Here is a 23,764-nt window from a genome sequence, read left to right on the forward strand (position 1 = left end):
GAGGAACAACAGAGAGATGATGATGATTTTGTTTCTTCAGGTATGTTTCTTCCATTGATGATTGACATTTTCATGACTCAAAAGTCACACAAATGTACTCCAGTGTTTCCTGCACCACAGCGATGCTTCTTGATCCACATCAAAACAAAATAGTCATTTGTTGTTTTTTTTTTAAATGCCAAGCAATAGAAAGACTCATTTTTCCCCAAATATTGTGTTTTCAGAAGAGCTGGTTATTCATGTTTTTGAGACTTTACAGCCATTACCAGTGTTGTAGTCAAGTCACTAGGTCTCGAGTCCGAGTCCTCACTGCTCAAGTCCAAGTCACCAATATTGTGTTCAAGTCAAGTCGCTAATAACTGGTGTGGTGGTGGTGTAGTGGTCTAAGAACATAACTGGTAATCTGGTAATCAAAAGGACACTGGTTCGAGCCCCACAGCCACCACCATTGTGTCCTTGAGCAAGGCACTTAACTCCAGGTTGCTCCGGGGGGATTGTCCCTGTAATAAGGGCTCTGTAAGTTGCTTTGGATAAAAGCGTCTGCCAAATGCATAAATGTAAATGTAAATGATTTTAGTATGATAGTTAACTGATGGTTCTGACATCATGGACAGTGGGTTTACTGGGTTTGATCCCAGGGAAGATGGACTTGCAGAGCCTCAGTTTGGTGAACTCTTGGAAGAAGTTATGGTCCACATATCTGACTTCATATGGGTTGGACTTGGAATGTGCTGTCTTCATCAGGGCAACGTATTCAGCTGGGACATATATTTCATGGTTTCTCAGACGCAGAGTCACATTCCATCTGTGTGTGCCCCTTCTCCAGGAACTTCTGAATGACTACCTTCTTCATCTCTGTGGAAACTTCAGAAGAGCATTGCCATGCACCGAGTTGCGGTTTTGGTACCCACAACCATCTCTCCACAAAATGTACTTCTCATGCTCTTTATGCTCAGAGAGGAAATCAGTGACACAGGATGCAACCTCCCTGGCAGACAGAGCTCCCTCACCTTCAAGCCAGACATAGCAAGAGGCGTTGCACGTAGACATGTCATACATTGTAAAGTTGTGGACAACTAGTTTTGTCTTGTTGTAAAGAGCCGACAATTTCAATCTGGGGCAGAGGAGGAGGGCTTGCAGATCCTGCACTTTTGCAGCACGGGCCTCTTCATTTTTCTGAAAGTGGTCCTGCCACTCATTTTCTGGTAAGTTACCAGCCTTGAAGGAGCAGCAGGTGTTACACTGGTCCTTCTTTGGATGGTAAAGACCCAGGTTTTGCCAATTAAATTCTTCTGAGAACACCGATCTTGATAAAAGTCTCAGCATCTTCTCAGCAGCACAATGGTACACTTTATACAGGTCAATCATGAACTGAAAGACAGGCTCCAGGTACGGTTTTGATGTTGATGACCTACAGTAGTGGGAGGGCACTTTAGGGAGATCCTCATGAACCTCATGAACTCACAAGCTTCATCTCTTTGGCATGATGCTGCATTCTTCTGTGTATTTCTTGTGCCTAGCACCCAGCTAAGGGCAGACCATTCCCCTATTCCAAGCGTTGCCAAAAAAAACTCCTGCACACTCTCTTGCTCTGTCCATCAACATTTAAACAGAAAACAAGAGTAGATGAACTTCTTGACTTTTCAGACCCCCTTCTCATCTGTACTGGGATGATATCTACCAAATCACTAACAGACATTCTTTTCTCTTCCCAGTTCATATTCTCCCAAAAGCATTTAAAAATCTTCTCCCTGTCTGCCTTTCCAATTTTGCTGCAGTGATGCTTGTAGGACTTCACACATGCAGCTGACTGGCATCTTGGTCCCATCACCCTGGGCTCCTTGGTAAAATCTTGCTCCTCCCACGGTAAGGCTGTCCCATCATTCTTCTCCTTTTCTCCACACACTTCCAATTACTTTTATTATTACACTTTCTTCCTCCAACTGTGTCAATCTGTGCCAACTGTGGAATCTTAAAAAAAAACAACAACAAAAAACATTAGTTTGTGTGTATGTCTACATTATCCACTGACTACTGCTGTGAAATGTGCCCATCTATCCATTTAACACTCATTTACACACATTAAACTTTGTAATATCAATTCCTATACAACTCATCGATCATTTGCACAATATTCACTTTACCTGCATTCACTTCAAATGTCTCTCTCTTTACACTCTCCAGTGCGGTGTCCTCACTTCATATGATACATTGATCATTGCACACATTTCCTTCAAGGACACAGACATTGCTAATGTATGAAAAAACCCTGGTATTCATATCAGCTTAGTTTGCCTCAATAGGTTACAGTAGCCTCATGTTGAGGCAAGTAGTTGGTTATCTTGCTGATATTACATAATTCATCTGGTGATGAAGGATCTTAAACAGCGACTGATAAAGTGAACAACAGGCTATCACATTAGTCTGATCATTTCTTGTCACATCGCTAACTAGCTACGAATTGTTCTCCTCAGTAAACAATACCATTTACAGTGCATCCAAAATGCATTATATTCATTATTTTCCTCAAAATTCTACAAACAATACCCCATAATGACAACTTGAAAGAAGTTTGTTTGAAATCTTTGCAAATATATTAAAAATAAAAAAATGGGAAAATCACATGTACATAAGTATTCACAGACTTTGCCATGACACTCAAAATTGAGCTCAGGTGCATCATGTTTCCACTGATCATCCTTGAGATGTTTCTACAACTTGATTGGAGTACACCTGTGGTAAATTCAGTTGATTGGACATGATTTGGAAAGGCACACACCTGTCTATATAAGGTCCCAGAGTAAACAGTGCATGTCAGAACACAAACCGAGCCATGATGTCTAAGGGCTTGTCTGTAGACTTCTGAGACAGGATTGTATTGAGGCACAGATCTGGGGAAGGGTACAGAAAAGTTTCTGCAGCATTGAAGGTCCCAATGAGCACAGTGGCCTCCATCATCCGTAAATGGATGAAGTTTGGAACCACCGGGAATCTTCCTAGAGCTGGCCACCCAAACTGAGCGATCGGGGGAGAAGGGCCTTAGTCAGGGAGGTGACCAAGAACCCGATGGTCACTCTGACAGAGCTCCAGCATTTCTCTGTGGAGAGAGGAGAACCTTCCAGAAGAACAACCATCTCTGCAGCACTCCACCAATCAGGCCTGTATGGTAGAGTGGCCAGACGGAAGCCACTCCTCAGTAAGCCCGCCTGGACTTTGTCTAAAGGCACCTGAAGGACTCTCAGACCATGAGAAACAAAATTCTCTGGTCTGATGAAACAAAGATCTCTGTGGCCTGAAAGGCAAGCGTGTCTGGAAGAAACCTCATCACCTGGCCAATACCATCCCTACAGTGAAGCATGGTGGTGGCAGCATCATGCTCTGGGGATGTTTTTCAGCGGCAGGAACTGGGAGACTAGTCAGTATCGAGGGAAAGATGAATGCAGCAATGTACAGAGACATCCTTGATGAAGACCTGCTCCAGATCACTCTGAACCTCAAACTGGGGTGATGGTTCATCTTCCAACAGGACATCAACCGTAAGCACACAGCCAAGATAACAAAGGAGTGGCTACGGGACAACTCTGTGAATGTCCTTGAGTGGCTCAGTCAGAGCCCAGACTTGAACCTGATTGATCATCTCTGGAGAGATCTGAAAATGGCTGTGCACCAACGCTCTCCATCCAATCTGAGAGAGCTTGAGAGGTCCTGCAAAGAAGAATGTGAGAAACTGCCCAAAAATAGGTGTGCCAAGCTTGTAGCATCATACATAAAAAGACTTGAGGCTGTAATTGGTGCCAAAGGTGCTTCAACAAAGAATTTTGAGGAAAATAATGAATTTAATCCATTTTGGAATAAGGCTGTAACATAATAAAATGTGGAAAAAGTGAAGCACTGTGAATATTTTCCGATGTACTGTATAATCACAATTTTAACATCAAAGCTACATTTTTATAAACAGGTGCACTGCATAGATTTAACTGAGATTGCAACCAGCTAGTGCTAATTTGAAAACATTATAATGGGCGGCCTGGGTAGCTCAGCGTGTACTGACGCTGAACACCAACCCTGGAGTCACGAGTTCGAATCCAGAGCGTGCTGAGTGACTCCAGCCAGGTCTCCTAAGCAACCAAATTGGCCATGGCAAATTTTACATGGGGTAACCTCCTTGTGGTTACTATAATGTGTGGTTCCTGCTCTCAGTGGGGTGCGTGGTGAGTTGTGAGTGGATGCCGTGTATTGAATAGCGTTTGCCCCCACGCGCTACATCTCTGCAATAAAGTGCTCATCAAGCCTTGTGGTAAGATGCGCGGATTGACAGTCGCTGACACAGAGGCAACTGAGATTCGTCCTCCGCCACCCTGATTGAGGCGAGTCACTACGCCACCAGGTGGACTTAGAGCACATTGGGAATTCCAAATTGGGTAGACAGCTCTGCTGTGTGCTGCACTTCATTCAAGATGGAGGCGGGGTGGAGCTATGAGGTTCACAAGCTCTTGTTAATACTTTTCATTCGTTAAATATTTGTAAAAATAAATAAACACTGTCATTGATTTATGAAAACAAATTAAAATTAAGAAATATGGAAGATATGAGGTTTCTACCCAACAGCAACAATATATTTATATTTATACACACAATATACATTGCTTTATACGGATACACAACACCTGCCGAAGCACTGCGGGGAATCAGGATGCTGAAGCAGCCCATTCACCCACGAGTGATGGTCGACAGAGCACTGCAGAGAGTCTTCTCGTTGCAGTGAAGATTCCACCCTCTGACTCGTGTAGCCAATTGCGAAGCAGTAGAGGGCTTCTAGACGAGAGATGAATCGCTGTCTTGAGGAAAATTCTGAGTAATGGTGGTTGTGCGCCTGCTTTTAAAGTGGACAGCTTCTCACCTAAAATGGAGGGGCTCAAATATCATATCCAATATTAGAATATTGGCGTTATCATAGAGAGGTTTCACCTAGGTCATGTGGAAGAACAACTTCCTGTATACGTTGGCATTAGGGCTGGGACAGCTGGGACAAAAAATACGTCGACGCAAAATATGCGTGTCAATTCGTCGGACCCAAAACAAAGATGGCGGCGCCGGCGAATAGTAGCAACACGAGTGGCTCCTCAGACTGTCAGAAGTGCAAGGCGGCATGCACTCGTTCCCCTGGGAATTATGAGAATTCTTTAATTTAAAAGGAAACAATTCCGTGATATGTCGTCTTTGCAAAATGGAGATGGCCTTCCATTCTAGCACCACGGCAATGCACCAGCACCTGAAGAGGCGCCACCCGGGAGCAGCTGCAGATGACAGAGCACCGTAAGTTTTTTTCAACTCCCCACTTTGCACTCGATGTTGGAGTAGGCTATAATACGTTGTCGACACCTAAAGTTTTCGCTTATAGCTATTAATAATGCGCTTATAGCTATGAATGTCGTGAAAAATACAGACAACGCGCTGACAGACAGGACCAAGCAGGTAACATTTAATAAAGTCTCAACTTTCAAATTTGGTCATTCAAAGAAAATTAAACCATAAATAGGCCTACTATTTTGTGGCTCTTTAATGTGTCGTGACAGATTGCCTCAGTTAAAGCTGCTCGTGAACCGATCATCTTTTCCTTGGTTAATTTATAGCATCAAATAGGCTAAACATGAATGTAGCCTACATCAGAAGGACTGTTGTTTTAACCGTGGAAAGACGTCAGTATGGTAGCCTACAATCCATTATTCAAATTAAAATCCACCGACGTTAATCTTCTCTCTCCTGACTACTTTGTCGGACAAAAATGGCTATTATGATTGATTGATCAGATTGATTGTCAATCAAACTCCCGGCAAATGTTTTTTTTTTAACATTTTATACACCCCCACCCCCGATGAAACCGGTATTACTGGTGTTGTCACAAGTCGATTAATCGAATCGAAATCGAATCGGACTGAAAAAATGAATCGTTAGATTAATCGATGCATCGAAAAAATAAATCGCTAGATTAATCGTTTAAAAAATAATTGTTTATCCCAGCCCTAGTTGGCATGCAATATCAAGTGTACTGAGTCGTAAGGGAACATTTTGGCCCCTGCCAAGTTTTCATCTGGATAATCTGTCCCCAGCAAGAAAGTAGTTGAAGAGCCCTGCTCTAAGACAAGTTCCTAGATTGAGTCTCAGAATAAAAATAATAATAAACTTAGAAAAGTAGAAAAGCCAACCTAATTATCAATTATTATTAATCAATATTAATATATTAAATTAGTATTAAAGTATTAAAGCTGACTGGCTTCTACACAAAGTAGACAAAAACAGTTGTGGACGGAGTCTGCTGAGGAATCCACCTGCTGCTAAGTCAGAAAGCTGTAGGAAACACTGATGTACTCAACCTTCATGTTGTTCCAGACATGTATAACTTTCTGTAATTGTGGTTCACATTCAGTCTAAATGACATGAAAGGCAGTTATCAGCCAGAATTTATGGTATAAATCAAGAAAAATACTGGACATTTGTTGTGTTCTGCCCATAAATTAGTGTTCAATTTGATGTTTTAAATGTGTCACTCTTGAATTGATTTGTCAATTTACTGTGTTCATTGTAGAGCTGAATGAAGTGGAGGAGAAACTTCAGGATCAGAATCATCATGATTTAATAACTATTGAAGGATCTTTGAGTGGCTCAAAAACTAACAAGAGTTTCCCACCTGAAAACAATCAAAGAAGAGCAGCCAAAAATACTTTCACCTGCTCTCAGTGTGGAAAGAGTTTCAAATGTAAAGGCTGGCTTAATATGCACATGATAGTCCATACTGGAGAGAAGCCTTACACGTGCCATCAGTGTGGAAAGAGTTTTGCATATGTATACTCTTTCAAGGATCATCTCCACTCTCACTCTGGAGTAAGACCATTTGAATGTGATAAATGTGGTAAAACATTTGTTTTGGCATCGTACCTAAAACAACATCTGAAAGTGCACACAAATGAGAAGCCTTACAATTGTTATTTTTGTGGAAAGAGTTTTGCACACCTGTCAAGTTTAAAAGGGCACCAGACAATACATAATGGTGTGGGTACTCATATATGCTTTGAATGTGGGAAGATCTTTACTAAAGCTTGCAACTTGAAACAGCACCAAATAATTCATACTGCAGAGAAATCATACAAGTGCTCACACTGTGGAAAGAGTTTCTCTCAGTCAAATCATTTGAAAACACATGAGAGAAACCATACTGGAGAAAACCCTTACAAATGTTCACACTGTGGAAAGAGTTTCAATCAGTCAAATCATCTGAAAACACACAAAAGAATTCATACTGGAGAAAAACCTTACAAGTGTTCACACTGTGGAAAGAGTTTCACTGTATTACAAAGCTTGAAAACACATGAGAGAATCCATACTGGAGAAAAACCTTATATGTGCTCACTCTGTGGAAAGAGTTTCAATCAGTCAAATCATTTGAAAACACATGAGAGAATTTATACTGGAGAAAAACCTTACAAGTGTTCACACTGTGGAAAGAGTTTCACTGTGTTACAAAGCTTGAAAACACACAAGAGAATTCATACTGGAGAAAAACCTTACAAGTGTTCACACTGTGGAAAGAGTTTCACTGTGTTACAAAGCTTCAAATCACACAAGAGAATTCATACTGGAGAGAAACCTTACAAGTGCTCACACTGTGGAAAGAGTTTCACTAAGTCGCAATACCTGAAAAATCATGAGAGAATTCATACTGGAGAAAAACCTCACAAGTGCTCACTCTGTGGAAAGAGTTTCACTGTGTTACAAAGCTTGAAAACACATGAGAGAAACCATACTGGAGAAAAACCTTACAAGTGCTCACACTGTGAAAAGAGATTCACTCAGTCACAATACCTAAAAAATCACGAGAGAATTCATACTGGAGAAAAACCTTACAAGTGCTCGCTCTGTGGTAAGAGTTTCACAGTGTTACAAAGCTTGAAAACACATGAGAGAAACCATACTGGAGAAAAACCTTACAAGTGCTCACACTGTGGAAAGAGTTTCACTAAGTCACAAAACCTGAAAATTCATGAGAGAATTCATACTGGAGAAAAACCTTACAAGTGTTCACTCTGTGGAAAGAGTTTCAGAGCAGCAAGTGCTCTGTGGAAACATATAAAAAAGCATTGCCCAAGTAATCACAGTTAGCAAAAATGGTTTTCAGGTCCAACAAGATCAATTAAAAAGCTGGAAATTCAGATAAACTCAAAAGACACTGATATCACATGTACATCACCTTGATATCTAATATATATGTGTGTTTACATCTGGAAGACATTTTTTTTTAGGTGTTTGTTCGTCCGCAATAAGTCTGTTAGATGTTTCCTATTGGTTATCAGTAAGACATTAAGCAGATGTCTTTCAGGCATTTATGATTAAGAATGTTTGCAAATCTGTGCAAGCGAAGGACTAAAATCAATTGGACAAATATGCTCATCTTTTAATTGAATATTTCCTTTTTATTGTTAGACTTAATCTAAAATTATGTGTGGGGAAATGTACATTTTTAATCCTCTGGGAAGTTTGGTTATTTAGTTTAATAAGAACTCGGTAACGCGGCACAACCGATCGGGTGTTCCGCTTGCACACAGCGCCGTTCACCAAGTTGATCCAGTGCGCCTTCTATCCCAGGTTAGCCACTTCGCTTCGCTGCTGGATGTTCTCCTCCCTAGCTTTCTGGCCTGCAAATTCAGCGGAGCAATTCGCATCCAGACCCACTGCGAGTCACAGTCTCTCTGTACTGGGGTCGGGCTCCACAGGCTTAGTTCCCTTCTCAGGCAAACTCCCTGTGATGTATTTCCCACGGTACGGTCCCCCTGTCGGCGGACCCGCGTTTCCCCTGGGCAGCCCCGCTGCCCCGGTCGCCGAGCTTGTAGAGTCCCCCCTCATTAGGCTGGACCTACCACCGTGCCATTTCCACATACAGCTTCACAACCCTTGTGGTGTATTTGCCACATGTTACCTCCCCTTAGATTGGGCAGGATGTGGCCTCCGCAGGGTCTTTTCCCCTTGAAAGAATAGGACCGGGAAAGACCACCTTCCCCGACATAACTGATAGCATTAAGATTTTCCCAGAAGTTAACGGTCCCTCCAGCCAAGATGGAGACGGGATTCTACAGCACTTACTTCATCGTACCAAAGAAAGGCGGCGGTTTGCAACCAAACTTGGACCTGCAAGTTCTCAACCGGGCTTTGTACAGACTCCCGTTCAAAATGCTCACGCAGAAACAGATTCTTACCTGCGTTCGACAGCTAGATTGGTTGGCGGCGGTAGACCTGAACGACGCGTACTTCCACGTCTCCATCTTGCCTTGACACCGACCCTTCTTACGGTTCACATTCGACGGCCAGGCGTATCAGTACAAGGTACTCCCCTTCGGCCTGTCCCTGTCCCCTCGTGTCTTCACGAAGATTGCAGAGGTAGATCTTGCCTTCTAAGGGAGGTGGGCATCCGCATACTCAACTACCTCGATGACTGGCTCATCCTGGCCCACTCTCAAGAGTTACTATGCGCTCACAGGGACCAGGTGCTCAGGCACCTCAGCCGACTAGGGCTTCAGGTCAATTGGAAAAAGGGCATGCTTGCCCCAGTTCAGAGCATCTCTTTTCGTGGCATGGAGTTGACTCAGTCTCAATGACAGCACGCCTCACCAACGAGCACGCTCAGTCAGTGCTCAGGTGCCTCGCTCTCTTTGAGCCCGTCACAACGGTGTTCTCTAAAACAATTCCAGAAGCTCCTGGGGCATATGGCATCCTCAGCCAAGGCCGCGCCGCTCTGGTTGATGCATATGAAACTGCTTCAGCACTGGCTACAGACTCGAGTCCCAAGATGGGCATGGCGCCACGGCACATACCGTGTGACAATCACTGCGGACCCTTCTTGCCGTCAGACTTTCAACCCTTAGACAGACATCTTCTTCCTGCGGACTGGAGTCCCCTTGCAGTAGGTGTCCAGACGTGTCGTGGTCACCACAGACGCCTCTTAACAGAGTTGGGGTGCCGTGTGCAAAGGGCACGCTGCTGCTGGCTCCTGGACAGGACCCTGGTTGCGTTGGCACATCAACTGTCTAGAGTTGCTGGCTGTATTTCTTGCCCTACGGAGGTTTTTCCCACTAATCCAGGACAAACACGTCTTGATCCGTTCAGACAGCACCGGGACGGTAGTGTACATAAAACACCAAGGCGGCATGCGCTCTCGTCATATGTCACAACTCGCCCGCCATCTCCTCCTTTGGAGCCAGCCGTGACTCAAGTCGCTGCGCGCCACTCACATCCCTGGCACCCACACCCAGACCTCTGGAACCTCCACGTCTGGCCCCTGGATGGGACGCGGAAGATCTAATGGATCTACCACCTGCAGTCGTAGACACGATCAACCAACCCAGAGCTCCCTCCACCATGCAACTTTATGCCCTAAAGTGGCGCTTGTTCGAATTGGTGTTCTTTCCGAGCCGAAGACCCAAAGAGGTGCACAGTTCGGTCAGTGCTTTCATTCCTGCAGAAGAGGCTGTCCCCCTCCACCTAGAAGGTGTTGCAGCCCACCACGACGCAGTAGATCTCTCAGTAGTCCTCTCGGGCATTCAGAGACCCCCGCTTCAAGCCGTTTGATTCAGTTGAGCTCAAGGCCCTCTCCCTGAAGACGGCCCTCCTTATCGCGTTAGCCTCCATCAAGAGGGTCAGGGACCAGTAAGCGTTCTCTGTCAGCGACACCTGCCTGGAGTTCGGTCCGGCACATTCTCAGGTTATCCTGAGGCTGCGACCGGGCTACAGTACGTGCCTAAGGTTCCTATGACCCCCTTCAGTGATCAGGTCATGAACCTCCAACCGCTGCCCCTGGAGGAGACAGACCCAACCCTTTCATTGCTGTGTCCAGTACGTGCTTTGCGTATCTATTTGAACCGCACGCAGAGCTTTAGATGTTCTGAGCAGCTCTTTGTCTGCTTTGGCGGACGGCGGAAAGGGAACGCGTCTCCAAACAGAGGTTAGTTCACTGGGTCATTGAAGCTATTTCCCTAGCCTATCACACCCAGTCTGTGCCTTGTGGGTTCGAGCACACTCTACAAAGAAGTGTGGCATACTCGTGGGCACTGGCCCATGGCACCTCCTTAACAGACATTATTTATTGAACATGGGGATATTAACAATACAATAGAGGAGGAACAAAATGCTATAATATTCATATGAAAACATATTTTAATATGCACTATATTAACCCTACTTTATTGCTTATGTGTGTGGTTAACTCTGACTCCCAAAGTACACATTGTGTTATCCAATGTTGATTTGTTCTATTGCACTTTTCATGTAATATGAGCCCCAGTGTTTGTTTGTTTTTTTGTTTTGTTTTTGTACATTATACATATGCGTTGTTACAGACATGTGATTTACATTGTTTTGTAAGTGTTCAAGAAAATATAATAAAAATATTTACAAAAAATAATGTTTTCATTTCTGATCTTTTAAAGATGTTTACCAGATGTTAATTGGGGGGCTTTCACACTGGCAGTGTAAGTGCATGAAAAGTTGGCAATGTGAAGTATTCAAAAAAGCTACGGCAGCGGACAATGGTACCGAACCCGACACTACCTGTAGGAGGTGGTCTGAGTGATGACAGTAAGAAAATGCACCGGGGTATGACAGAACCATGAGTAGTCTGAAACCAGACCAATGCTGCAGGGTTCACTGGGAAGTTGGAACACTCACACTCAGATTCGGACATCAGTAGTAGTAAATATTATGTACCGAATGACAGAATATGATTTATGACCCTATGATTTATGACCTAACAGGTGTTTGACACCTTTGACCTATGCTTCCTCTTCCTCCCTCTGGCTGTTGTACAGGATATGTTTATAGCATATGTTTGGTCATGTACTATGATATTCCCACACTGTAGCCAACACCTACCCTCCCCATTGTACCATCTGTTAATTTAAATGTGTTTAAATTATGCGTTTTTAATGTTGTACAAAGTGGAAAACAGAGGTGACAAAATAATGCTTTGTATAAAACTCAACTAGTGATTGATTAAATAATACATTGTTGTAATCAAGATGTTTTCAATAATGAAGTAATATGTGTTAAATATTATTATTATTGTAAAAACTAAAATCAACATTACCATATTAAGGGGTTGTGATGTGTTCAAATTCATGGTAAAGTTTGTCTTGTCCTTATGATAAGGATATACCTGAAAAAGATGTGTAAAAGTAGAACAGAGGCTTCATTACAGTTTGTGTGATTAACTGTATTTGGGGTCTTACCTAAAAGATAGTAGACTACGTGCTATCTGAATTAACGTAAATATGAGTTCCCCACTCAAAATTTGCTCATGAATAATCCCTCAAATAGTAATTATGACTATCATATTGATACCAGAGTTTCCGTGATGGGAGGAGTCCTACATTTTCAACATGGCGGAAGGTACAGTTTCTGTAGTGAATGACAGGATTTGTTTATTTTTCTAAATATAGCTAATTGTTAATGCTTGCCGTTTTGGTCAAATTAATTTATGTATATCAGCAACCATTCTATGCGGGTTGTACCTTTTTACACTGCGAAAATAGCTTGCATTTGACCAAAATTTTATTATCGTCAGCCAGCTAACTGAGTGATATGTATTATGGTGTCAAAATAAAATGTCCTCAAGAAATATGTATGAACAAACCTGGCATCATTCAGGTTTTCTGTTCTTTCCGACAACAAAGCACATGAACACAACATACTCCTAATTACCACTTCAGAAGTGGGAAGTAGGATAATTCCGATAGCAAATGAATAATAAATCCTAATAAATTTCCATGTGTTCCCAAAATAATGCATCAAAAAATAAGCTACCACTGCCAACTATATTATTGATAAATGCCCAATCACGAAGAGGAAAAATGGAAGAGCTTACCAGCAACTTGTACTTCCATTTTTTTTTTATGCATTTGGCAGACGCTTTTATCCAAAGTGACTTACAGTAAATGTATTACAGGGAAAATCGCCCAGAGCAACCTGGAATTAAGTGCCTTGCTCAAGGACACAATGATGGTGACTGTGTGAATCAAACCAGAAGCATTAAGCATCACACTGGTGACTGTAGGGCTCGAACCAGCAACCTTCTGATTACCAGTTATGTGCTTTAGCCACCACCACTCACACCACTTCCAGCATGAGTATCGTACGGCTTGCTTGCTGCCGATCACTGAGTCCTGGCTGGATGAAAGTGTTCCAAACTTCAAGGTAGAACTCGATGTATTTACTATCTTTATGATGGGCCGTAACATTGCAGCTATGTGGAAACATCACAGCCATGGCGTTTGTCTCCTCGTCAGGCACCAGTGGTGTAGAACGGTCACGGTAAGTTTGCACTTCGGACATTGAACTAATTTCAGTGTCTCTATGGCCTTTCTACTTGCCGAGAGAATTGTGATTGATGTGTAAAGCACTTTGGGTCAACTTCTGTTGTTTTTAAATGTGCTCTGTAAATAAAGGTTGACTTGACTTCCAACAACTATTCTTCACTGTTGTATACATTGACCCAAAAGCAGATATTACTAAATATAAAAAATATAAACATCGGGGGTGTTATGATACTGTCAAAAAACACTTTTTCTGCCATCCCAAAGCCACCTCTGGGTGCATCTGATCATAGAGTTATTTATTTTCGACCAACATTGCAGGATTCTAGAGAGAGAGAAACCGAAAGTCAAAACAGTATAAGTTTGGATCAACGACAGCATTACTTGTTTACAACGGTGTTTTGACAGTATTGATTGGGGGGTTCGGGAGGTGGATAAATGAGCATACTCCTGTTATTTCAGATATCCATTTTTGTTTCGACTCAGTGGTACCATCTAGGACATGCAAGATTTTCTAAAATAACAAACCATGGGTATATAAGAAACTAAAATGCCTTTTAAACAGGAAATTTTAAATAATATAATAGTTTGTCAATGGTGTTAACCAAACAGGAGCCTTTTTTATTAATAATGAAAATAATTTGATTATGGCAATTGTAACAATACCTTTAATAAATTCAAATATAAAACTGAACTTGTGAAACTATCTGTATTTACATGAATGCTACACAATGTAGAACATAGTCTAGATAAAAACAGCTCTCAAAATCAGCAGAATTGATCAATATTACACATTAGCATTGTGGAATAGAGGAGTCAGTAGAACGTGTTATTTGTGTCTGCCAAAAGTATTTCAATGAACCAGAAATAATGGAAAGGGAACTTAGGAGGGAGTGGAAGAAATAAAGCTTTTATTTTAAGAGTTAATTAAGAGATCTTTTTACGAAATGGGTAAACTCTGGTCCACACTCCAACACAGTAGGTGTCGATAATGCACCTTAATGTTGGTACCACCGCCATAAAACCGAAGAAGAAGAAGAATATTACACATTCACACTCCAGTCCAGTGTGAGGCGGGAAAGCGCCATTAGTTGTTTTGAGACCCGCCATTAAACAAGAAGAAGAAATAAGAATTTGCGTTCTCAGTCGGTAAATGTTCAACGTGTTTTGCTTAATCTGTGAGTTTATATTAGTTTTCATATGTTTGTATTTTTCTGTCTTTGTTCTAATGATCGTAAAATAATCTTATCATCGTTTTATGTGGCGGTTTTGTGACAGACGCTTTAAAATATTCAGTTTCAGGAGAAACAATCAGAAATCTGAGAATATCATGTTTAATATCTGATATATGAGCTCGTTAAATCAAGAAGCAGATTTTAAAGGCGTTCAATGATTATGTTAAATAAAGCCAAACACAAAGCACACGTGAATATTTGTCTCATATCTGAAAGAGGGTTTTTTTTTGTCTTGTTTTGTTTTACAGATCTGATGAAGACAAAACTGATGGAGAGAGACAGTTTACAGGTTAAACATTCATTTCATCCTTAAACTGAACCACTGTGTCTATTTGTCTTTTCCAGAGCAGTCTTGTTAGATTTTAATGAACTTTTAAAGTTGAGATTGTAAGTAAGTTTCAAATGATGTGATATGACTGTGACTCTGTGATGATGAACGGTACAGATGTGATTGTGTTGTGTTTGTCAGGAGCTGGAAAAGGTTTCCTGTCAATCTTCAGTGTGTGTGACTGATGGGACCTCCACAGAATGTCAGGATTCAGTGTGGAGCGGCAGAGATCAGTCCACACCACAGCAGCTGCTGGACAAACTCTCTGAACAGAGATCCAGAGACACACAGGACTCACAGCTCACTTTACTCTGTTCTACTGATGCTCAGGAGAGTGTGTGTGACAGTAATCAGGGTGATCAAACCTCCACAGAGTCTCTGACTTCTGTCTGTAACGCTGGAGAACAGCAGATGCTGCAGACACCAGTGAAGATTGAAGTGAAGGAGGAGGAGATAAAAGAAGCTAGCACAACAGAGGAACAACAGAGAGATGAAGATGATGATGATGAACAGGTGAAGATGTGTTCAGTGAAGATTAAAGTCAAGCAAGAGGAGATAAAAGAAATCACAACAGAGGAACAATGGATTGATGAAGATGATGAACAGCAGATGCTGGAGACATCAGTGAAGATGTGTTCAGTGAAGCTCGTGGACTGCAGGAACCTGATGAAGATGAGAAGAGAACCCACAACAGAGGAACAACAGAGATATGAAGATAATGATGATGGCATTTCTTCAGGTATGTTGCATTCTTTAACGTCATGTTCGGCTTGCCTTTTGCCTGTTCTGCAAAATAATCAGGTGTGTTTCTTCATGTGCACGTCTGAACGTTTAAAGGCATTCCATGTCACTTCGAGACATCTTTACAGATCGCATGCCATAGTGAAATACCCGCCTTTTGTCGGATGCTCATTTCAAACCCTGGGTAGCTATACAATATATATCAAAGCACTCATAAGTTTATCATCTATATTGAGATGTTTTTTCTCTACAAATATTGATACCATTTTATCACCCAACTCTAGTGCGCACACCACAAAAGCTTTGAAACACTGGTGAGTGTCAGACATCTCATAAGGCAGTTCATAAACCCCTTTGGAGGAACGTTGTGAAAGTTTGCACAATGATAGAGGACACTCTGATCTATAAATGACCAGAATTTGGTCTGTCTGGCCCTGTAATCACTGCTTGCAGCTATATTATATTTTAAATGTCTTTAGGCCACTGTTTTTTCTTCACAAAATGTTACGGTTTGTTTTATAGAATAGTTACACCGACCTATTACATGATGAGCCAAGCATGGTCTAACCTGTGGTATTTTTTACAAATTAAACTTCAAAGCCTTCTTCATCGCCATCTCCATGAGCATGGACCAAGCTCCTGCGTAAATTCTGATTGTAGGAGAAATTAAAAACATCAAAAGCCAACATTTCCAATAAAAGCACAACTCATTAAACTGATCTCTCATCCTAATATCTAAAGTTTCTAGTCTATTGTATATATTTACCCTAATATGAATCACTGATCAGTTTGTAGTTGATGTTTGTCTCTGTACCTCATCAGTGCTGTTTATAATGGCAAGTCTGTCTAGCTGTTTGAGATGACTGACTTCTGTTGTGCTTTAAAGTTGAACATTCTCTGTAGAAGTCTAATGAGTCGGATAAGTTTAGTGGTTTCCGCTGCAATATCGAGCGTTTCTCTCTGCAGTATGCCAGAACTCTGGCTATCCTATCTCTAGAGCATGCTGGTTGGCGTGCTAGTTTGTGAACCCAGCTTCATTCGCCCTCGCAGATGCATGTTTGATATAGGGCTGCACAATATATCGTTTCAGCATCGACATCGCGATGTGCCCATCCGCAATAGTCACATCGCAGAACGTGCGATGTAGTAAGGTAAACATATAGTCTACAATATTTTTTTCCAATAGGAAATGTAGCATTATATCTGTATGATATTACATAATTTACTCCGATTTATGGGTTCATAGATATACAGAGTTTATTATAATAAAAAATAAAAAAATTAATTGCTGCACGTTGTTGACGTGAAGGCTCTGCTTGCGCCAAAAGAAATGGAGGATTTCCTTACAAAATGAAATGCATTGTCAGTTATATGGAAATATTTTGTCTACCGACAGGATGATGTTGACCAAAAACAGGTACTTTGTCGAGATTGTCTTGTAATTGTTGCCACAACACGAGGAAACACGACCAATTTGTTTGATCATTTAAGTCAGTACCACAAATCTTTGTATGTCGAGTGCAAAGCCAGATCTAAATGCCGTCCAAAGCAAAAAAAAACAATTTCAGATGCCTTTGCCAGTGTAACACCATACGAGAAAGTTTCCAAACGGCAGAGAAAAATCAAAGATTCAGTAGCATTTCACCTTGCGAAAGACATGGTACCAATTAACACGTTTACCAAAGAGGGTTATAAAAACATGATCCGGTCGCTTGACAAGCGGTATGTAATAAAATCAGGCAACTATTTTTTTAAGTTATTTCTTTTAGAAACATTTTATTTTTTGTTGTATTTTTGTAAACCACTCAGGGTTGGTGTGTAGCTGCACTGTTTTCCCCAAAGGTTTTAAATTGAAAGATATTTATTGTTTACATTTCTTTTTAAAAAAAAAGAGGTTTGTAATCTAATTTGTAATATAATAAAATGTTAAATTACTTATTTTGTCATTCACATTAATGCCCTATTGTGATAATGAAACTTCCTTGGTGTAATGCTCTGTTTTAACCTGGTTGGAGTACAGAGATAAAGCCTCCTGTAATCTCCCGAATCCCTTCTAGACACCACACTTCAATCACAAATGAGCCCCTTTATTTTAGGGTAAGCAACATGCATTATTAATATCATAACATGTTAGATCATTGACTTTAGGTTGAATTGATAGAGGAGTATTGCATGAATACAATGGAACCATGGTGAATTAAACAGTGTATTAATTATTATAATAAAATAATCTACCCAAAATAAGTCAAAAAGTAAAAAGTCATTTTCAGTTTCTTTTCCATGAAGATGCAGTTCCCTACAAAATCACCCCAATCATTCTAGAATAATTAATTCTTCTCAAATATAGCTATTCATGTCATCTGGCAAAGTCAATCTGTATTTTTTCATATCGCAGAAAAACAAAATATCGCAATGTCAGTTTTTTCCAATATCGTGCAGCCCTAGTCTGATATGAACAAAGTCTTTCTAGCAAGTCAGTCCACTGTCGGCCATCTTTGGAATGCTCCCGGGAGACTATTTCCAGTCATGCCAGGTCAGCTCCTGTCTACTTGAATGGAGATAGACAGAAATCTCAAAAACGGTTGGTCAAGATTACAATAAAAAAACATTTCAAATCAACAATAAAATCTGACAATACTGGAATCATAGATTGTGATTCTTTACCTCATTTTACGTAAAAAAAACGCTAATTTTCTCGTCTTGTACAGCTGATGCGCATGCACGTTTTAGAGTTGATTGACAGGTGATGTCTATCTAAGCGTTGATTGGCTCTTTTAACTGTAAGGCAGGACTTCCTTTCTACATCCATTGACTGTTGGGCGCTCAGAGCTTCTGTTTGAGCATTTCAATTTCTCCCATTCATTTTAACAGAAGTGGCCCATCTCCGCTAAATAATCTCTGACATGAGTGGAATATTTAGTGCTTATAAAGTGCTGAATGAGATGAATACAATTATAATTGCTTTCGCTATGGTTTAACTTTCACAGAATTTTAAATGCAGTAAAAACCCGGAAAACTTCACCTGCCAAGTGACCATTAAGAGTAACAGAGTTACCCGCCACCGCTGATTTCCACCAGTATTTGACAGGTGTTAATGTCAAGCCCTGATGACTATAATCATGAAATACAGTTATCAGCCATAATTGACAGTATAAATAAATACTGTTTGCCTAGCAAAATCACACATCAGTGATGGACATTTGTTGTGCTCTGACAAAAAAATGGTTCAGTTTGATTTTTTTTTTTTTTGCACAATTGTCCCTCTTGAATTGATTTGTCAATTTACTGTGTTCATTGTAGAGCCGATGAAAGGGAGAACGGAATGTCAAGAGCTGAATAAAGTGGAGGAGAAACTTCAGGATCAGGAACATCATGACTTAAAGACTGAAAATAATTTCTCACCAAAAATGAATCCAAGAAGATCAGCCAAAAATCCTAACAGCTGCACTCAGTGTGGAAAGAGTTTCATATTGCGTATGTCGGCACAGCAAGCATTGGACTTGCTACAAAATATTAATGAGATGGAATCGGAGGGCGAGGAATGTGAGGTGTTCAATGGAGAGGAGGAGAGGGACGATGGAGGTGGCGTTGATATTGAATCTGATTCAGATTCAGAATCAGACTCTGAAATTGAGTGTGCTGGGGACTCATTCCAAGAGGTTGCAAGAGATGGCACAGTATGGGTTGAACAAAATCTTGGCAACCCTCGGGGTAGAGCCCAAGAGGCCAATATGATGAGAGAACCCCGAGGGCCAACTTCTTATGCCAAGGGCAAAATTACAAGTCCATTGAGCAGCTTACTGTGTTTGATTGACTCAGAAATGTGGCAAAATATACAAAAGTACACTGATGCGGAAGCTGGGCGGAATAATGCTGAAAAGTTCAAACTGACAGATGATGAACTAAAAGCATTTGTTGGTCTCGTTTATTTGAGGGGTGTTGTGGGAAGCAAAAGCATGAGATTGGATGACTTTTGGTCTAAGGAATTTGGACACTCTTTTTCAAAGAGACAATGTCTCGACAGAAATTCAGAGATATCATGCGCTATCTGCGGTTTGATGACAAGAGCACGAGAGCTGCCCGCCTTGTGACAGATAGATTTGCCATGATATCTGAGATATTTGACAAATTTGTGAAAAACAGCATTGCTTCATACACACCGGTGAGAACATAACAGTTGATGAACAACTCTTCCCTACCAAGGCGCTGTCGTTTCACGCAGTACATGGCCAATAAACCGGACAAATTTGGCATAAAATTCTGGGTGGCCGCTGATGTTGAAACAAAATACATGCTGAACGCACATCCCTATCTAGGGAAAGACGACAGTAGGCCGGCTGATCAGCGGTTATCTGACAATGTTGTCATACGTCTGGTCGAGCCTTTCCTGGGAAAGGGAAGAAATGTAACGACAGGCAATGTCTTCACCTCATTGCAACTGGCAAACAATCTTTTGGTGAACAAAACCACCATTGTTGGCACAATGAATAAAATCAGACGAGAGATGCCCCGAAGTACACATGCACAGTCTGAAAGATTTTCCACCAAGGTAATGAGGGCTGGAAAAGTCACACTCACTATCTACCAGGCAAAGCCAAAGAAAAATGTATGCATCCTGAGTACAATGCATCAGACAGTTTCAACTGATAATGGCGCAAAGAAACTGCCCAATACAGTTTCCCACTATAATAGCACTAAAGTTGGCGTTGATGTAATGGACCAGATGACACGACAGTACTCGGTAAAGAGTGGATCCCGTCGCTGGCCTATAGCTGTGTTTTACAACGTCTTGAACCTGGCTGCAATTAATGCACACATTCTGTACAAACAGTGCATGAACGTAACCATCAGCAGAAAGCAATTTATTCTTGAGCTGGTAAAGGAGCTTTGTGCACATCAAAAAATGGCAAAGGCAGTGGGTGTAGTAGCGCAGAAGCGACTTATTCCTCTAACCTCTTTCCCGCCTGCCAAAAGGAGACAATGTCAAGTCGGCAGATGTTCAGGGAACAAAACTCTTGAGATCTGCCAGGCATGTAAGCGATTTGTCTGTGGCGCATGCTCCAAGAAGTCACCAAAGGTGTGTTTGGAATGTTGAAACGTGAGAACAATTTAACGTTCCGCCTCCTTTTTTACAGTTGTTTTTCAAGTTCAATAAATGGTAAAAATGCAGCCTCTCTCATGTCTTTATTGTAAACTACACACACAAAACAACGACACTTATACACCATGTGCCGTGTGGAGTCAATGTGTGTCTCGCACTTCAGGTCCTGTGAGATGGTAGTGCCCAGGAACCGGAATGACTCCACTGCTGCCTCAGTGCTGTTTAGAATGGTGAGGGGGGTCAATGTTTGGGTGCTCCTCCTAAAGTCAGAATCAACTTTATTGCCAACTGTGCTTACACATACAAGGAATTTTGTCTTAGTGAAAGGAGCTTCCAGTGTACAACAATACAAACAAACTATACAAAAACAGCAGCAAGACATAGGTGATAATAATAATAATAATAATAATAATAATAATAATAATAATCATACATATACGTTACATCCACATGCAGTCACACTCCTAAATACATACACACATACACATACCCAGTGCAAATCTGTTATATAGTTACAACAAAATAAAAGAGGAGTGGTGGTGGCTTAGTGGGCTAAAGCACATAACTGGTAAGCAGAAGGTTGCTGGTTCGATCCCCACAGCCACCACCATTGTGTCCTTGAGCAAGACACTTAATCCAGGTTGCTTCGGGGGGATTGTCCCTGTAATAAAGGCTCTGTAAATCCCTTTGGATAAAAGCATCTGCCAAATGCATAAATGTAAAAGTACAGCTGCAGTAGCAGCAGATCAAGGCCATTAGCCAAAACAAAAGCTGTGGCCTGCCCAAATTAGCATTCAATTGTGTGTGTGTGTGTTGGAGAGGGGGTTGGGATGTTGGAAATGTATATGGTGGAGTTACAAACATCTCAACATTCACAGTTCAAAATACTGGTTGGCAGTAAAATATCCTGAATGCTGTTTGGCTTAAGCTCTGCATATCAGATCACCTCAATGCTTTTGAATTGGTACCAAATGGATGAGAAATAAAAGCAATGGTAAATGCTCCCCACACGGGCCAAGGTAAAACATATCTGGACAGTAGTCCAACTATGGTTGAAGAACTGAAATCTTACTTTGCCCTTTTGAATTTGACAATAGGGAAGCTATCCGAGAAACAAAGTCATCTTTGATGAGGGAGGGGGTGAATCAGCATCAGGTTTATAACTGTTAATGAGAGAGATGTCTGTAAGGTTTTCAAGACGTGCAAGGTACCTAAAAGTCCAGAACTTGAGAATATTAGTGGGAGTGTGCTCATATATTGTGCAGAACATTTAGCTGTTACCCATATTCCAGGCGTCCTTAGATCAGCATACAGTGCCTTTACTTTGGAAATCCCAATTTTAACCCATCCTATACCCCTGAATCCGAATTATTTCAGACCTATAGCACTAACATCCCTTGTGATAAAAAGCCTGCAGAAAATAATCAAACGACACATATTGAAGTCTGTATTGCCCTTTTTAGATAAGGTGCAATTTATATATCAGGGGGGTTGATGATGCAGTTAAATTGAATATATACAAACCTAGAGAAGCAGAAGACACATGTGAAGATACACTATAAGAGACTATAAAGGGTCTACTTTTATTTGTTTACACTCACAATTACAACAAAACCTTGTGCTTTTGTAAAGTAAAGAAAATAAAAAGGGTGAGCTGTCAGCAGTCTCTGTGTTCACAAGCATATTTCAGAAACACGTCACAAAAATGAAGTGAAACTCTGTGAATATTTATCACACAAACATGAAACATATGTCTAAAGAAAGCTTAAAATGTCTACTTTTAATTAAAACAATTAAAAATTAAAACAATTATTCTCCTGCAGTGTAATCTGTATGAAACAAAGCAATGCACAGTTTCTCCTGGCTAATTATCTCTAATGTGATCACACCCACCAGCAGAGCTCGCTATTCATATGCTAATGTGCTGAGACAATCAATGCAAATGGTACACGCCCCCGACTTTGTCTTAAAAACAACAAGTTTGTTCATTTTTCTTTGTGTTTGAAAGACAGCACGATACACAAGAGAGAAAACTCCTAAATAGTGACAAAGAGTTACAATTTTCCTCAGAAGAAGAGCGGGACTCCGATGAACATTTGTATTTTGAAGAGCGACTTGATCCAGCCGAGGATACAATTTTGGACGAGTGAGTCATTTAGTTTTCATTAGTTGACATGATAATTTATATAAACATGTTCATATTTTACTAGTGGGACTGTTTCCAGACTTGCCAGCCAGGATTCAGAGTATTGACATTTGAAATATGTCCTAATAAGCAAGTTTTAGTTACATGTAAATGTTGTTTCGGCTAAAGAAGGTATTTAAATTGTATGCTGTGTGATATAAATATGATATAAAAATAATATGAATGTTTAGATTATATTTTATCTAATGTTTATGCTTCCTTGTTATCATCAACAAAGCTTGTGCTTGCAAATATGAGTTCAGCTGTAAATGAGTAAAATAAACTTTAAATATGCCCATATTAGGAAATCAGCATATTATTATCATTTCTGAAGGATCATGACTGCAAACACTGAAGACTGCAGTAATGATGCTGAAAATTCAGCTTTGATCACAAACTGCATTTTACAATATATTCAAATAGAAAACTGTTCTTTTAAATTGTAAAAAGAGTTCACGATATCACTGTTTTAACTGTATTTTGGATCAAATTAATGCAGTCTTAGTGAGCAGAAGAGACTTCTTTTAAACGGTAGTGTAGGTCTAAAATTAAGTAAAGTCTTTATGTAAAGAAAATGTATAGTCAGATTACTTTTAACTTAAAACTTGATTTTGATCATTAAGTCTCCTCACATTCATTCTCTATCCCTCATTGATAGGCCCACAGGAGAGGGTCTTTTGTCTCGTCAGGTGTGAAATACATCCATATTCATGATAGTTCACGCCGCCTCACATATTGCCTTTCTAACACTACGTTTATTCCTTTCTACTGTGCAGCCCTGCATCGATCACCTGTGCACATCAAAAAGTCAGCCTCATT

General features: G+C 40.8%; 1 pseudogene; it reads left to right on the forward strand.

Moving 5' to 3' along the window:
• The window catches only part of LOC127625049 (zinc finger protein 208-like), a 632,925-nt pseudogene that overhangs the window by 77,201 nt on the left and 531,960 nt on the right, over positions 1-23,764 (forward strand).

This window comes from Xyrauchen texanus, chromosome 31, assembly GCF_025860055.1.
Source record: "Xyrauchen texanus isolate HMW12.3.18 chromosome 31, RBS_HiC_50CHRs, whole genome shotgun sequence".
Lineage (NCBI taxonomy): Eukaryota > Metazoa > Chordata > Actinopteri > Cypriniformes > Catostomidae > Xyrauchen > Xyrauchen texanus.